This window comes from Fringilla coelebs (assembly GCF_963513975.1).
Source record: "Fringilla coelebs genome assembly, chromosome: 1".
NCBI classification, from domain to species: domain Eukaryota; kingdom Metazoa; phylum Chordata; class Aves; order Passeriformes; family Fringillidae; genus Fringilla; species Fringilla coelebs.
In genome coordinates, this window is record NC_140028.1 from 20,978,273 (window position 1) to 20,995,035 (window position 16,763).

The 16,763-nt window shown below is 34.4% G+C and overlaps 1 protein-coding gene across 8 annotated transcripts in view; it reads right to left on the reverse strand.

The window, feature by feature from the left end:
* The window catches only part of RIMS2 (regulating synaptic membrane exocytosis 2), a gene marked incomplete at both ends in the record, with an annotated part of 444,787 nt that overhangs the window by 309,336 nt on the left and 118,688 nt on the right, over window positions 1–16,763 (reverse strand). The gene's annotated exons all lie outside the window — the stretch shown is intronic.

Here is a 16,763-nt window from a genome sequence, read left to right on the forward strand (position 1 = left end):
GTGCAAACATTTAAATGTAGTATCAATTCACCACTGAAGCAAACAGTATACATTCTATACGTAACCATTCTGTCAGGGATTGTACATCCAGCATCAAGGCAATGATTTACCGTGCAAACGTGAACAATTACTAAAAGGAATCGCTGCATTATATATAAGCACTGCATTTCAAAATGAAACGTCTTCAGTATCTTTTAAAAGTTTATTGCACTGAATCAGCCATGATAGAACCGAGAAAAATCAATCACTTCTTAGGGTGCTCCAAACCCATCTGCTTCCAGGAAAACCCACTATTTTTGGAGCCTGTGTACTGGTACACAGAAGTATCAGATATCAAAGAGCAAGAAGCAGAATCAGTCATCTAACAGAACAGAGTGAGCTTTTGCAACATAGTATGTGCTGTGAATACCATGAAACCTGCAGAAAATAAGTATCCCTGAGTAAAAACCTTTTTTTCTTTTCCTTCAATGCTTGTGCCAGAGGATGATGTTACATAACAATACAGAAAATAGTTTATCATTGTCAAATTAAAAAATAACAATTAAAAATATTTTCTTTATAATACCTCATTTTCAATCCACAGCTTTTAACATCTTAGCACTAATTACAAAATCTCCAAACAAACAAACATAAAATGAGGTCTATTATTAAAGCTCTTCCACTGAAAGCAATTTGAATCTCAGATGATGTGGGAATAAGCATCTTTACAGCTAATTCAAGTGTGTTGATGTGCTCAGGAGGAAGAAGCCATCCAGACTTCTTTGGCCAGAAAGATGGTAGCTACAACACAGATTTTATAGGAAAAAAGAAATGGGAACAAAGTCATCTTCTGGCACCCCATGAAAAGATATATATAGCGACTCCCCACTACCAGCCATGTTAAATATTTTGTTTAAAATCGTGAAAATATCTGCTAAAAAATCTGTTTGCAAAACTCATGTGAAACCCTAAGTACAAAGCACTACCTGAAATAGATTTTAATACCTATTTTTCTGTCCATAGCATACTGTGCATTATGAAAGCATTTGTATTTGAGCAATGTATTACAATTTATGATAAAAGCAATAGGCTCTATGTCTGCCAAAGCTGGTAACTTTTGAGATCCTGAAGTAGGAACCGATGGATATTTGTGGCTATCTTACTAAAATAAAATGAAAAATACTTGGTAACCACCTTACTTATATTACAGAGAATTCATGTTTGGAATGCAAGAAAATTTGCCTTTACATTAATTTCATCAAAAAACCAAATTTTCTAATCTCCTCCAAGAAACAGTCATCTTGTCACAAAAGTTCAAGTCATTGCAATCAGTATAATATGCACCACTTCACAGTTCGGAGGCAATGTTGGCCATGGAGTAGGTACAAGACCAGTATTTTATCACACATTTCAAGCATGTTACCTTTTTGTTGTCTGCCTTATAAATGGGCATCACAGTCAAAATGCTCTTTTAGTTGCAGCAAAGTGCTGAACATTTGACATTCATCTTTCTATGTCTTCATTCTCAGATATTTAAAGTGGAAGTTAGGGCATACACTCTTTTTTCTTCTCTTTTTTTTTTTTTAAGATTGTCCTAAAACTACTGACAAAAGACACATATTTAAAACTTCAAGTTTTTACATTTTATTTTGTAGTAAGGAATAAAGAGTACCCTGCAGATATTCATGCATGTAAAATGTTACATAGGGAAGTAAAAGAATACTTTTAAAGGCAAATACTTCATAGTTGCTGCTAGCAGAAAATTCAGCTATAAAGAAATAAGGTTTCTGCAAATACATATGGTTTTGGTCTGGAATTTTCATCAAAGTTGACTGTACTATTGATTTAAAATACTATTTTTTATTTCAAAAAATGAATGGAACAGAATAAAACAGAATTGCCTTTCTTTCCTGACCCTTCTAACGCACTCCTAGAGATCCTTTAGCTAATAAGCAATTTTTCCTGTACTTATTATGTGGCCTAGAGTAGTGTAGTGACCCTATAAGATGGACTTCTACTAAGATCTCTTTTAGGTACTTCCACCTTTCCCAAAATGTCATCATTCATCTGGGAAGAATCAAGGAAGTAAGGAGACCTAACAAGAAGAGGCTGGAGGGAATGAGCAAGAAGGAGCATGAGCAGAGTAGGCTCTGCCCACTGAAGCGCCCATCCTTTGAGAACCAGAATGAAACTGACAATCAAAAGTCAGTAGAACCGCACATAAAATTTATTCTCTGAACATTGATATTGTTTGAGAACAAAATGTACAGGTACTATTCACCTTATTTCAATGCTGTTACAGATCTTCAAATGTGTCACTGTTTCTTACACAAAAAAATTCCTGTTGGGAAGGGCAGTGATTCAGCGTAATTTTAAAGCTCAGGAAATTATACCCTCAGCATTCCCAAATAAAAAGCTTCACATAAGAATGTCGAAAAAGACAGGGATTACTTTTCTGCCTATTTGATATTTAACTTGAGATCTCCTTTTCTGTTCTTCAGGGCTCTCAGTCTTACTCTCTAATACCCACACTAGAAGAAACAGAGGTCTGATATGCACAGGCTTCTTTCTTTTGGAACACCCCTAATTGTGTACTTAATAAGCACCAGGTAAGCCAAGCATTGCTCAAGCACTTCTGTTTCTAGCATTTCCTATCCTTTGAGGGCCTCATTAAAATAGTTTTGACAGTGATCTTTATTATTGTATTTGGTGTATTTATACTTGCAAAAAGATATATGTACATGCTCTTGCTGTTTATGGTTTAATAGTAATATATTTCATTTTCACACCAATTCTATCAAGGATTTTATGGAAATGAAGACCAAGTACTTTAAAGATACTGCAGAAAAAAAGCAAAATGAGTGCTAGATAGTCTGGCAACTACCTGACATGGTTGACAGCCTATTTCAAAACGAAAAGACAAGCCTGAGAAAGCATCATTGGATCCATTAAGCCAAGCTACACTGAGGTCCATACAGATACCTTTCTCTGTAGCCAAACTGAATCTTAATAAAGGTCCACCAGAAACAAGTTTTTAAGATGAAAAGTTATCTAGAAATCTCCCAAATATGAGGTTTTCAAATATATATAAAATATTTCTATTTCAAACATAAGATTAAACTTCCTTGAATTTATTCTAGATTTCGGAAATGTAAATCTATTATACAGAAATGTATAATAGATTCTGAAATCTATTTCAGAAATGTAATCTATTATTATAAGAAAGTTGACTACACGAATAAATATGTTCTCTCAAACATTACTTACATGCATCACTTCTTATTATAGGCATATAAAAAAGATTTCACAGAACATTGTAGTTTAAACAAGGTAGAGTCATACAAACTTATTAAAGCTATACATTACAGCTTATAGGACAAAGATTTTTCTGTGATAAAAGATACTATCAAGAACAATTTTGGATTCAATTCTATTCTAATCTACTGGATAGTATGTAAGTATAGTTTGATGGAAATGCAGAAGAAAATTGTAGAGCTGAGTCACTTGGAGTTTGGAGATAAAAATGGGATTTTGAAATGCACAGAGTCTAATGTCTACTGTTTTTTTCCATCTAGATAGAACATAAAATTTTGTAATTAATAGCACATAAATACCTGTATTACACCACCATCGCTCCCCAATATGTCCTTATCAAAGCACTTAGTTAAATACTCGTGATCAAAAGTTTTTAACTGACATTCATTATGAAAAGAATAAACTTCTGAACAAATTCTTTTCAAACAGGTAAGTTAACAACAGTGGCCTTGGACATTAGATAGTGTTGTATTATTACTGTTTATAAGACTACTCCTTTTGGGTCAGCAAACTGATGCTCCAAGGTGGGACATGATTCTAAGGACTATTGGAAATCCCATTCAAGGATGGGCATTTCACTTCACTACTGCAAGTGAAATGCAAGCAGACTTTCTTTTGGGATAAAGCACACACCCATTTGTATTTCATCACATCAATGTTCAAAGGTTCAGTTTCACAAGAGACGTTTATCAACTAATGCAAAATCTCTAACATTAAATTTAAACACATAACAACAGGACTAATAGAAACCACTATTCTGAATTCCTACTATAAGAAACAATAAAGAAAGGGACACAGACAAAGCCTCAAACCCCAAAGGATAAAAGTACCTAAATCCAGGCTACAGGGAAGCATCAGTCTCTGTCCAAGAACTGCAAAAATGAATCTTCTTGTTCTGCTGGCGCCTGAGCAGTCATTCAAAACACACCATTCTTCTTATTACAGATAGTTGGGCCATTAGAACAGTGTTGGGAAGCATGGAAAACTGAGTCCCAGGTTTCTCTACTGGCTTCCTAAAATATGCCCACAAAGTTCTTATCAACATGCCCCTGGTTATTCCTAAGGGAATTTGTCTTTGCTGTTGACACTGCTCTCTCTCCCGTAAAATAATTAAATATTGAAAGAACTATTTAATTCACTGAGTTAAACATTAATCAAGAATGGAAAAGTGATACTGATTTTAATCCTTGGTAGTCAGGTCACAGATCTACAATGGAAGATACTGAAATTCCAGCTAAGAGACTAAACCTCGTTACAGAAAATATCCACTACTGAAGTATAGTAATGTAAAAAAAAGTAAATTCATCCTTATCTTACACCATAACATATTGGGGTTTTTTTCTTGCATTTCATTCTCAGTATCTTCACATTTCTTTATTTCTTTTTTCAGGCTTTCCATTCCATTTATTTAATTCTTCTCAGTGTCCCTCTTCATATTTCTCCATGTAGCCATTTAAATTAATCTATACTCTCCCTTTAGTGTAAGTTGCACTGTTTGGCCCAATAGATGAAACTTAGAAATCTGGACAGTCTGTTTATGCCTTTTTTCCTCCATATTACCATCTATCATCATGACTAATATGCTTGAGGAGACCAGGTAATTTTATAGGGCATAAGTATTTATATAGTTAAATTCCAGTAATTTCTGTGAAAATTTGTATCATCACTGGAGGACAAAGACCCAAGTCAGTGTGCATGGAGGAAGAGTGGGTCGAGAGCCATTACTCATTGACTTTCACAGCAGAAAGACAGTCAGAGCATGGTCAACAAATAGCCACAACACTGCCATCTGAACTTTGACAAATTATCAAAAATGATAGGAAAAGATGTTTAAGTTATTGTGGTCCTCCACCACACCGTAATATTCCGTAAATAGCATTCCGTAACATAAAATATCATTATGGGCTGTACTGATTCTGGAGCTCAAGGAACTGCCTCCCAGGTGTATTTAACTCCCTCTTCTTCATTTTCTATCAGACTTGCTGTTAGAGGCATCCCATGCACAAAGGACTCACAAAAGTTTATCTCCTGTTCCACCAGCAGTAATATTGAACAATAAAATAATAATAATTTATTCCTAGAATAAGCTTCAAAAAACAGTTAATTATTACAAACCTTGTAAGCATTTTCTCTACTAAATGCTTAGGATATGAAGCTTAAGTGATGTGATTAAGGTTGTAGATAAGAGCAAGGTCAGTGGTCCACACAGGAAGTGTGGACCCCAAGCCCTTGTCTTACTTGCTGTGTAGGATACTAGAACTTTGCCACTCCAAAGTCTGTTGAGATACATTCCTTGTAGCATCAAGTGTTAAGTAGCCTAATTCCAGTGAAATCAGGGATAACACTGCATGCCAACAGTCTTTGGATTGAGGCCCAAAAGCGCAGTTCAACACTGTGCCTCTAGCACGTTCCCAGATATTGGAACTGCTCTAGTGCCAGCGGAAGCAGCCTGTGCTCTGCTCCTCAGTCACAAACTCACCCAGCAAGTACAACAATACCCAAAATGGTAAAGAGGATGCTCTCATTAACCTACTTACACTGGGGATAAAATAAGCTGTCAGTTTACCTTTAGAGCCTTTACAGGTATCTGGATATTCCCATCTCCAAAAATTCTCAGTACTTATGTCTTCAACACACAGGGAAAAAAGGTAAACAACTGTCTACTCTTTAATAAAAGACAAAACTAACCTTGACATCTATAGATTCTCAAGGAAGTCAAGGAGTACAACAGCCCAAAAAGCTAAGTCTTGATGGTAAATTCCAGAGTAGCTTTGGACTCTCTAAGTAGAAAAGTGCCAACTGTCCTTTATGAGATGTGCTGAATTCTGTGAGGACACAACTCATTTCCCTGCATCTCATCGTGGTCTAAGTAAATGAAAGAAATAATCATGATCCACTGATCAGGATGGCTTTAAAACTTCCTAGAAAGTATGCATTTGCCTGCATACTTACTGCTTAGGAAAGAATATAGTCTATTAAAAAATACTTAGAAGCTGATATTTTGTATTTTTTTATTGGTTTCTTTTTAATGAAATTTTAAATCTGTGAAAGGAAAAAATAAAGACTTGTGAAAGTTAAATTTCAGATGACTTACAATAAATACTTTTACTGATAAAATAATTCTGCATTTTTTAAAACTCAGATAACACAATGGTAGGTCTAACTTTGGTCCTTACACAGATACTAGGAAATGTGCCATATGTTCACTTGGGAAATCCTACTGTTAGTGCTGGTATGGCCACATACAAAAACTGGCACTGACCACACACAAATTGCTCATTTGAGGATGAGTAAGACAGGGAAAAAAAACCCAAACAAATTAGATAAAGGATATAGGAAAATTATAATTTGAAAACCTATTGTTATTTATTATGATAGACTATGTCACAACAGTACTAATTCTTGAAATGAATAAGTAAGTATGCCTCACAGCTCAGTATACCTCCCAGTATAATTATTTTTTAAATATCTTTAATAACTTTGACTTATTGTTTAATTTCCTTAGCTCACTATAGATTATGGCTTCTCAAACCTCTCTGCAGAATTCTCTTTAATATATTAACTTAAAGGCAATATGGGAAGTATTATTAAAATATGACAAGGCATAAAATGCTTGCAAATAATTACATAAAATGCATAATTTTAATTATTTCTCATATCTTTTTTCTTCTGAATTTTACATAATATATACAGCTTGCTTGGTCTGCAATAAACCTCCTGTGCCACCTTCTACCTCGCTTAACTGTTCTGGGCTTTTCTAAGTATTCCTTGCTTAGAGAAGTCTATGTTTAAAAAGGAAGGTGTTACTGATTTTAGGTAAATTCAGAGTTTGAATTTAGATTGTTTGACCTTAACAACAAAAACACTCACATTCATCCCACCTAAATGTAGATGACTGAGGAGTGCAGTTTGGAAAGCTAGCCACCTTTTCCTTCTTGTATAATTAATAGAAAGAAAGAGGAACATGTAGAAGGGAAAAATCATGTGACCCAAAATTGCATGAGCACCCAAAAACAGATTTCATGAAGTGTTCTTGTGCTTGTCTAATTACTTTATTTAGGAGGCAGAAATATAAATATGTCGTTCATGTCTATTGCTAGATCTGAGAACTCTTCCAGTTCCTGCCTTAGCTGTGTTCTGATACCATATCTGAAAAAAATACCGGTGTGTGCATTCTCTCCCTTTTTCCAACTCATGCATTTTCCCCGCATATAACACAGGTATTTTAGGGATCTTCACAGTTTCTAGCAAAAATCCTATTAATGGCAGATGTCACATATAAAAAAGAAGCCTTCAAATCTAGAGAAATGGGATTTTTCAACCACTATCCTGACCGAAGACATAATTGATATGAAGAGCTATTGCGTTTGGTAAACATGAAAACTAACCTATTTTTCTAATAAATGTACAAACCACTTCTTCAATCTGCAAGAGCATGATTCTACTTTGTAGTAAAATAACTCATAAATGTTACTAATTTTTTTCATTTCTGCAGGGCTGGTCAGCTTCCTATAGGAGAAATACATCTCCACAAAAAAAAAATTTTCTTGAAACTCTGAATCAAATGATGGTCCCATAATCAGTTCTCTGCTTTCCTAGAGTTCTGACAGTTTACTGAAATGGCATCCTAACCTTTTAGTGTGAATGTATACATTTGTCCATGTCCATACATGTAGTATATAATATATAAATAGTATTTCTAAAAGTATTGAAGGACTACTATTAAGGTGGACGAATCAGAGTAAGAAAATATCTAAGTGAGACCTCATTCCCCTGGAAACAGGAATAGCTCCTTTATCTAATGGGTACATCAAATTTTCTATACACTGGCTGAAGAAGTAGAAAAGTCTGTGTAATACTCCAGGATGCAAAAGCTCAATATTCAGTAGGTGTGCACCTTGTAGAATGTGTGGTTTAGAATAGTATATTTCAAGCAATTTTACCTTCAGCTGACTTACAATCAATTGATATTTCCTTGCACCTCATTATAGTACGTGAATCCTGCTTTATGCCTCATTTGCAGTTCTGGATGGTTCACCAATGAGATGTGTCTCAATAGCCAAGAACTGCTGGCCTAGAACAGAGATTTGATTGATTTTTGAAACAGTGCACTGAAAACTTCATCTGCTACAGAAGACAGAAGAGATTTCTGTTCCTCACTTTTATAAAAAGTGATCGTTTTTCACCTTTCCAAAACACAAAAGGTGATTTAAATACTACTGAAAAACTATTATGCATAATTAATAATGTAAAATACTAAAAACAAAACCTGGAAATACACTCACTATCAGTTTGCAGATATCTGTCTTTCCTCTCCATTTCAGGATGAGGTATTCAAGGTGGAAGGTAATTTCTTCAGTGCTCACAGGAAATTTGTACTTATACCCATTATTTTCCAAGTTATAGAAATTTAAGCAAACAGTCAGCAAAAAATAAACCCTACAATAGTTCAACTATGATTATCAACTACATAAATGCCCCCAAGAGAAATTATTCTAATATATACACTCAGATAAAGAGATAATGTTTTCTTCATGAAAGACACAGTGACCACAGTTACAACATCCTTTACACAAGCGCTTTTTTGGTGAGCAGGCTGATCATAAAGTTCCTTGTTATGTAAAGAAAATAACAATTACATTGATCTTGAAATCCATGGTGACTATACATTGCAGAAATGGTCTCTCATTCCCAATGAATTTGGGAGTTTAATTAATTTTAAAAATTACTTTTTTCACTTGGAAAATATCTTGAGATTTATTGCCATATCTCTATTTTCAGATGACTGATTTGATCCTTAAAGGTCCAAACTTGTGTTGGGTGTCAATGTGTCCAGGTGACCTGTGATGGAAACAAAGACTAATACATGTGCAAACTAAAAGAGAGATCATTGTCCAAATGACAGTAAGATTAAAATCAGTCTTTTCATTTAGTACAACAGAAGCTATGACAACACATCTATGCACTGGATTGTTTATTAATTTTTGCTGCTCAGTCCACTGGTTAAAAATTTGAGCCTTCCATATTTTGGGGATGAGTTCAAAGAGACTAATTTATCTTTCTTTCATATCATTATGAGATTTATGGTCTCCTGGGTTGCTCCTATATTCAGCTGATTGGAATACCAGAAGAATATTTTCCTGATGATCACACACTTCTGAAATTCAATTCCTTTGACAGTGTCATGGAGCCTGGATTTTATAAGCATTAAGGCTCTGTAAATATTTTACTTTGGAAAGATTTCCATTTAATACAGGAGTTCTATTTTAGTGGAACAAAGGCATCATTGGCCACTTGGGAAGGGAGTTAGGGTTAATTTCGTAACTGATTGTTGTAACTGTAAGGCTTCCTGATACTTGGTGACATACCACAGAAAAGATTTCTAAATAAATCTCAATTTCAGACAGAAAAAAAAGTGCCTCTGAAAGAAAAATCTGTATGCTACATCCTCATTTTGAATGAAATCTCCTGGTTTGGTTAGCTTTGCAAAGCTTAACACTGAAAACAACTGACAGCTTTTGGGAATATCTACCAAAAGGATGCTAACATTCTTATATACACTCTTAATCACATGAAGGAGAAGCAAAGAAGTAGGTGAAATGATCCAGATCTATGTTAGGGCATCAATCATTACTGCAATGCAGTTTATCACCATCTAAAACAATTTTTTTGAAAAGCTGAGACACTATTAGTACTGTACTTAATATCCAAAGCTTGAGAGTTTGAGTCCCATCTACAAAATATTCCTATCTTTTCCAGTATTTAACTTACAAATCTTCCTCTTTTCCTTCTTACTCTGGTTCTCAGAGTCTATAACTGACATTCTAATTTTGGAAAGAATGTCTGCATTAAAAAATCTGCTGTAGAATTAAATATATAGTAGAAATTAAATTATACTTCAATTTTACTTTATTCAGAAGATTAAATTTCTTGCTTCAGATATTGATATATATTTTGAAAATGAAAGTCAATTCCTCAGTCTTCATTGCATATACTTGAGACGCAAGAAGCATCCAAATTATACATTGTTTTATAAGAGATGCATATCCAAGTTAAATTTGGTTTCTTTCAAGAATACATTTTTTGTTCTAGACCCTGTTAATAAATGGTACAGGAAGATTAATCACTGCATGTCCATTTTAGGAATAAAATACAATTATCTCATCCTAGTGAGGAGGCGGAATTACTGAACTAATCTTTGAGTTGTCAAATTTCTTATATTCAAGGGTTGAGATTGTTGAACTAATTTTGATTCCTCTTCTAGCTTAAATATTTTTCAGTTCTAACTGCAGCACAGAGATGCAACTCAAGCAGGTCATTTTTTGTCAGCCCAGCACCTCATGCCAGATTCAAAAAGATTCAATTAAAATTAATCTACCTCTTCAAAAAAAAAATCGGGTTTGTGCACTGATTTGGAACTTTAGAATGCAATGTCCTTCTGAAGCTTACCAATTTATTTGGCATTATAAAGCAAATCAGATGTTTTTTGCTTTAATCTCCTTGGCTTTGCTCGGTATTTTTAAAAATTTTTAAGTGATCATCAAGAACTCATTTAATGTCCAGTATTTTCACAAAGTCATTACAAATGTAACCTCTTGCAGCTAAAATGCATTTCTTTCTATCACAACTTTACCATAAGAACTCTTCTTGCCATTATTTTTCACAAAGAAAATGGGGTTTCTGCAGCAAAGTTCATGGTTCGTCCTATTACACTCTGCATAATGGAAACTTGCTTAGGCAGATAAATTACATCTGGGGGCCAATTCAAGCAGATAATACCAGCTGACAAAACAGTGGAGCAGAAATGCGGAAAACTGTGTTTGGAGCAACTTAACCTCTTGATATTCTGTGAAGATGATAGACTATCTGAGGTCCCTAATAGCATTTTCAGGAAGCTCAGTGCTGCAGAACTGGGCACTTGCTGATGTCATTTTCTAAAAACATCAGGGCATGGTTACAGGGAAGAGCTGTATATTGCAGGAAGTCAGAACAAGCCGCCTTATACACGACCCACTGCATATCATATACAGATATTACCTTGGATTTTAGAACACTTTGAGAGTCACTGACTTCGGGTCACCTACATTTGCTACTTAACTGGAAATGACATTGTACTGCACTACTTTGCTGCAACTATTCCCTTAAAATGTCTATGGCTGTCTTTATTCTGGTTAGTAAAGAATGCAGAGAGCTCTGGTTTTTTCTGAAAGGCATAAAAATAAGATTTCTCAAAGCTGTGGAGAGAAGTATCCAATTAGTTCACCACAAAACTGAAAGGACACTTAGGAATGGTTTCAGAATTGTTGGTTGTAAAGTGAGGAAAAGAAGTGAACTACATCATGGGGAAAGTAAAAGTGGCTTAGAGAAGAAAAGAATGTCTGTCTTTAGGTGAAAAAAGATCATGGGTAAGTCTTTGAAACCACTTTCAATGTCTAGCCAGAGTCTGGTTTTGTTTCTCACACTGGTGGAAAAGAGATAGTGATACACAAAAAAATTAAGTTAATAAAATAACTAACTAAATAAATAATTCTATAAGGACATTCCAGAGCAGGCAAAGGGATGAAAGGATTTGTCTTGAAGAAGAGCAGAAAAAGAAACTGAATAACCATGACAAAGAAAAGGTAGAAAGAAAATCGTATTGCTTAATAATGTAACTTTGAATTATGAAAATATGGTCACCCTGGTCCTATTACATTCATTATTGTTACATTTTTTCCTCAAATCTGACTTAATAAAATAGATTGACAGCTACTAAAATTTTTAATCTTACCATCTAAAAGATAAGTGACAACTAAATTGCACTACAGAAGTGATTTCTCTATCATTTGTGACTTCTAGAGACACAAAGGAAAAGCCAGAGAATTTGCACCAGACCATCTGCATGCTCACTTTTTTATTTTATTTCAGTCTATATAGCTATGGTAAAAAATATGAAAACAAAAAGCCATTCATTTAATTGTTTCCTGCAGATCCCAAAATTACTTGGCTACTAGAAACAATAAACTTGACTTAGCAGAGTTCTTTACCAAATGTTAGAAATTTCCCTCAGCTACACTACACAGATGTATCTTATTCACCCTTACACACCATTTCTTTTAAAATATGAATTTTTAAAAATCTGTTATTTCTACTTCTTAAGAGAACCTAGCCTCCAAAGAACAGAGGACAGTAACACTGAGGATTATGAGCACACAGTGAACTCTAACATTCAAGTTTATGCAAGGTCAACAAAACTGCTTTCAAGACATGCTCAACCCAGAAAGGTATTTGCCTTATTAATTATAAGAAATCATTTATAAAGGCTGCTCCCTCAATTTTTTCTGATATTGCTTTTTTACAGTATCAGATTTGTTAAAAGCAAAACTGCATTTAGTGTCATAAATGTTAACTGCAGTCAATACTTAATAAAAACGTTAAGTATTCTAATACAGATGATATCTGTGCTTACAGATTTAAGTTATTAATAGTCTTTTAGCATGGTAAAGACATAGCTGTGTTTTACAAAAAAATAACACTGCAATGAGGCCCAAACGTCCCTTCAAAGATACCAAATAACAGCACTGAATACCCAGATTTCCCTGAGTTAGAGATTGAGGGAAAAAATAAAATAATCAGTAACAGTAAGCAAAATAAAAACATCATGTTGTAACAGAATTATTTTTGAAAAGGCTCTCTACAACAAGCTGTGACAATGAAATTCCCTAAAATCTACATGAGATTAGTGCACTGTGGAGAATGATTGCAGCTGAGTTAACATTGTCACTTAAATCTGAAATTAAATATTTTTTTATGTTCTTTATTAAAACACTCTGCTGTTTGAAAAGGAATGTGGCAGTTCTAGACTCTATTAAAGTAGTTAGTTCTGCTACATTTCTAGAATTTTCCTTTTCTCTTTCTCTCTTTTACAAACAGATTATCTTTCTCAAAAAAAAGGATCCAGAATTGTAGCTGCCATTGGTCGGAGGCCCAATGCTACTCATTATAGGTTCTACAGCTAGATAAAGGTTCTCCTTGAAATAATCATAAAAGGTATCTTTTAATAAATAATAATCAGTTAGAGAGAATAAAAGGGGAGGAAGGGAAGGAATGCACAGCTCAGACAAACCCCACTGAAGTCACAGTGTGGCTGCACGTCCTGAACATTGTCTCAGAGATGACACTGCTCGTGCAAGCAGGAGATCCACAAAACCAATCTTAGGAGACAAAGAACTGTACAAGGAGTTTCATTTCTCAGAAAACAGACAGTTCTGCAAAGGTAATGGAGAGAAAAAGCTCCACCTCTTTTTCAGAAGTTAGAACAGAATGAATCTGCTACTATTCACTGCAACCCAATAATGACAGGTAGAAACAAAGTGTCCCCACTACAGGTAGTCTGGACTGTTAATGAACAATGTAAATATCCTTCAGGAACTCCTTACAGAGACCTTGCCTTACAAAGAATATCAAAATCCTTACTCATCTTCATAAGCAGGTGTAGCTTAATCCTTGTCCTAAGTGTCTAATTGTTTCATTAAAATTTCTGCACCAAAGGATTTCTGACTTTCTTAGACCCACGGTACTTCTTCTCAATAATTAAATACTGCACTTTCTCTGGCTCTCTTCCCATAAATTTCGATTGCTTCCTCTGGCCACAGTTATTATTTAATTATTTTTTTGTGTCATGTGAGATTGAGACTGCAGATAAACTTCACTTCAGTTTCTACCTAAAAACTGGAAGAGCCATGAAATGCTGATCCATAATCCTATGTGTAGATTAATTAAATAATTAAAAGAGCAGTTCTGTGAAGAAAAACCTAATTTATTTGTTCTAAACTATTATCTCATGAATCATAGAAAGCATACAATAAATGAAAGCACAAGAAAGAAAACTACTGAGACTAGTTTTCAGATTGACATTTTACTTTACAGCTCTAAGGAATATTAAAGTGGTAAAAAATGCTGGATTTGGAGTAGGAAGAAGAATACAAAACCTTATTCAGATGCAGTTCCAGTCCTGTAAAACTTAAATCTTTAGTTAATATGTTAAAAATACTGTAGAGTACCTCTAAAGACCTTTGCATCCCGTTCTAGCACCAGGGAAAGTCATTGTGAGGCCTTTGCAGTAATGCATGGAAAAGAATACTGATTCAGTTTTAAACTCAGCCTGCAAATTTCTTGTATACAGTATAAGATTTATGCATTAAGTGAAAGAATATAATTGTGCTTATCAACAATTGTGGGGTTTTGCTACTGCAGTGGTCAAAATGTTTTAAAAAATCATATTTTTTATGCCTTACATAAAGAATCCTAAAAGGTTTAGAGACACTGTTTTCTGAGCATGAACAAGCCTGCACACAGCTTTATCAGTCTGACTCTTGAATGCCAACACAATTGAAATACTTTCTCTACACAATTATTTTAATATTTCTCAATGTATTTAAATATGTCAGCAGCTATAAGAAATAGGTAAAAAAAAAGTTAGAATACCTCTATTTTACTTGAGAATCAGGTAAAATACTTGGCTTTCAAATATGCTTATTCTCCACGGGTCTAAGTAAAGGGGTTTTAACACATCTGGCCTAGAAATCTATCAACTCAGGTACTCAGAAATAGAAACAATCAAAACCAGAGGCTGCACTACAGTGACATGTCATAAGTGTTGCAGCAGAAAATGGTGATAATCTCAAGAAATTGGCAGTTTTCAGCTTTTCAGAAATAAGTATAATTGACTGACTTTAATGTAACACTGTCATATTTTAAATTGCAATAAACTACCATCAGTGCTATTCTCAGTGTCAGTTGTTCATGATCCAGCAATTAAAGAAGAATCATTTAAAAAATATATAAACATGAAACAGATGGACACACATTTTCATTTTTAAATTCATGCTGCTCTTTCCTGTTTCTTGTCTCACTTATGCCTGCTTTTTCCTCTTTCCTCCTTTTCTCTCTTGTTTTGGTCTCTTTTTTCCTCTCTGTTCACACCCTGACATCCCCAAATGCAGTCCCAAAAGACAGATCCTATGCTGCCAGCTCATACTGGCATTCCTCCCAAGAATGGAAGGAAAGGGACACAGAAAACCACTTTCAATGCTGCTGCTATTTGGTGACAACAGAATAAAGCCTTTATATGTGGGAAGCACATGTATACATTTCATAAAGAATACATGCACAAATCCTGCATCTTCAGACCCAAGTAGCCTCTTGTTTGCATTTCTTACTCAGAACAAAATACGTTCTCCTATCCTCCTATATATTGTGTGGAAACCACCCTAAAAATCCTCTTTTTCTTCTGAGGTTAGTGGGTTGATAGAAAATGAACCCACAAATGCATATGGATCTCTGAAAGGAGAAAACAAGGGAGAGGGAAGTAGGATATATCGTTACTGTGTCTGCTGGCCTGGAAAATAAATACCGCTGTTGTGCAACTCTGCAGCTGCTCACTCTCTCAATTTGTTGTTTTCGTTCTGGTTTTTATGATTTAATCTCATATCCTTACAGTTAATCTGAAAAGGGTTCAGGCAGCTTTATTTATTAGTCTTCCTTCAGATCATGAGCTTACAGATCATGATCTTTTCCTATACCAAGAACCAATTCTCTCTTTGTGACAAGGCTCAACCTCTGATAGATGTAGCAGGAATAAATTGACTCATAACACATGAAAATGAACATTCTCACAATATTTTCACTTCCTTTTTTTTCATTGAATCTCATGAAAAATATCCTTGATGAAGTTTTTCTTCCACTAATATAATGCCTGAAAAATATATATTGTAAAATTAAAGCAATAATTTTCAAATTTTGAAGAACATTTTGGATTAATAAAATACAGATTAGGGAAAATAATAATAATTTCTTAAAACCCTCAAAAATTCACATCTACCTGAACTACAAAACACCATTTCAGATATATATTAATAGCTGTGTCATTGTAACCTTGCTTTGGGAAGATGCATGAGTCGTTTACTACTTTTAGAGAGCTATGTATATGTACAGAATAAAGGTTTGTGAAGAAACACCTCTGGAATGTCACAGAATATTTACAGTTTAAAACATTAAGTTCATATGTGGAAAATTACTGAAACGGCTTTACAATGGATCCTACTAAGAGCAAGAAAAATAACTATTTTAAAAGCTAAGTATGGCAACACCACATAAAGATGTAACAATTCAGGCAAAGAGAAGCACAAATTTAAAAAGCTTCACAGGTTCCTTGTTTCCCAGATTTCAATTTTAGGATGTTGTACACATTTTAATAGGACACTATAAACATGGGCTTGGAGTAAAGAAACCAACCATTTCACAAGCTGATTGCATCCTGCAGAATGACTGAAAAAAAGAGATTATGTCTGTTCAAATTATTTTTCTGCTAGAAATAAAACACATATTGTATGATGAGTAGGGTAGATCTTGGGAACAATAGACTACATGAAAGATCTTGATGAAAATAAAACAAAATCAGACCCCTTTCCCTAATCCAGAATTAACGT